The sequence below is a fragment of the Anolis sagrei genome, chromosome Y, assembly GCF_037176765.1.
Source record: "Anolis sagrei isolate rAnoSag1 chromosome Y, rAnoSag1.mat, whole genome shotgun sequence".
In the NCBI taxonomy this organism is placed as follows: domain Eukaryota; kingdom Metazoa; phylum Chordata; class Lepidosauria; order Squamata; family Dactyloidae; genus Anolis; species Anolis sagrei.
In genome coordinates this window covers 52,420,461-52,422,194 of record NC_090035.1, presented here as the reverse complement: position 1 = coordinate 52,422,194, position 1,734 = coordinate 52,420,461, and the positions used below count along the sequence as shown (strand labels likewise).

Sequence of the window (1,734 nt, the reverse complement as noted above, 5' to 3'; positions counted from 1 at the left end):
AGTCACGTGTTCTCTTTGTTGACAATCCGACCCGGGAACTGGAAAAGATACAGCATAAACAGATATGAGAAGAAAGTAAGGGTTTTAATTTAGCTAGCAATAGCCAGTCCTTGATATGTAGATAAATTACGGTGCATCTGAGGCAAGATGGGTCAGCACAGTGACCATATACTTGATGAAAGCAAAAGAAGCAACTGGAAGCCCAAACGACAGAATATCAAACAAAAAGGCCTGGTCCCTTATCATGAAGGAAAGGGACCTACTGAAGAATAAATATCCTTGAAATTTGTACTGGCAAACCAAACATCCTTAATTAACAGGGGAAGGATCATAGAAAGCGATCTCATCCAAAGCTTGGGAGAACGGATAGATCGGTTGATGTCCCTTAGGTCCAGAATAGGATGCTAGTCGCCGTCCCTTTTAGACACTCAGGAGCAATGGGAGAAAAGTGAACAGAAGAACATTGAAGGTGACTGATCACCTCCTTCCGCAACAAGGCCTGGGCCTCCCCACAACAAGGAGGGGAAACAGGTGTCAAGTACTAATAGCACACCAGATTACAAACCTGATAGGGTAACCCCCCTTAATAGCCTTTTGCACCAGGCATGCCATGCCAGATTGAGGCCAAGGGCAGTAGTCCCAAACCCAACACAGAAGAGCCAACACATGCTCCACACAGGTCATTAAGGGGGTGTTTAAAATTCAATGTGAGAAAGAATACACTAGCTCCAAGTGAAGGAGGACAAGAGTTGAAGGCATCATCATGGACATTTCAGGGAGAACCGAAAACTGAATCTGTGGGATGTCTGATGCATCCCTGGATATGTTTCAGCCACTTGTCTGTTTCAAGAGAGGTGGTCTAGATAGGGGCCAATTTTAGACAAAATCAACATTTGATACTCCCTATATATGCCTACAGTGGGCCAGGTCAATGAATAAGCCTGCTGAAAACATGCACCCTTCTCCCCATAAAGTCACCTCTCCTTGTCTGATGGAGTTGACAAGGGTTCTTAGTAAGGCTACATCACCTGTATTCCTAGGCGGTCTCTCATCCAAGTACTAATCAGGCCCAACCCTGCTTAGCTTCCAAGAACAGACAAGATTGGGCGTGTTCAAGGTGGTATGGCCATAGGCCTGGGCCACGTCCACGACCATTGAATTAGGTTTGCACGGATGTGCCACCTACTTGGCGGAGGTGAGAGCAATGCGAGAAGAATGGATAGCAAAGGTAATACTACAGGAGCCTGTGAATTTTGCTGCTCTAAGGGGAAGATGGGATCACCCACTGGGATAGGTGTTTCCAACGTGGGTAAGCTCAAAGGCTTGCCATACGCACCACAACAGCTTAAAAGACATTAACTGCATCAGAAGAGGGTTTTCTGACTCATGTGAAGTGTCCACAGCTTCTGGGGTGCTTTCCAAAGAGTCAGAGTCAGCATTAAGACCTAAGAGAAAATGGGTCTGCAAGAGGAGCCAACAACATGTTGGTGTGGAGAAGAGCATACCACAGAAAACTCACCACAATGAAGCCAGAGCCCTGACATATGCACAACAGAGGCACTCCAAGTAGCCAGCTTGTGGTCAAAGGACATTAGCATCGTGCCAAGTTTTTAACTTGTTTGCGTTTCAAACTACATTATAACTGAGTCCTCAATTCACTTCTGAAATGATAATAGAATTAAGACTCGCCACCAGGGGGAGTAAGGAGGTCTGACTGAAATGAGAAGAAATTGA

The 1,734-nt window shown here is 45.6% G+C and overlaps 1 pseudogene; it reads right to left on the bottom strand.

Annotated features, from left to right (window-relative positions):
- Positions 1 to 1,016: 1,016 nt before the first annotated feature.
- Positions 1,017 to 1,134, bottom strand: LOC137095766 (5S ribosomal RNA; annotated as a pseudogene).
- Positions 1,135 to 1,734: the final 600 nt, after the last annotated feature.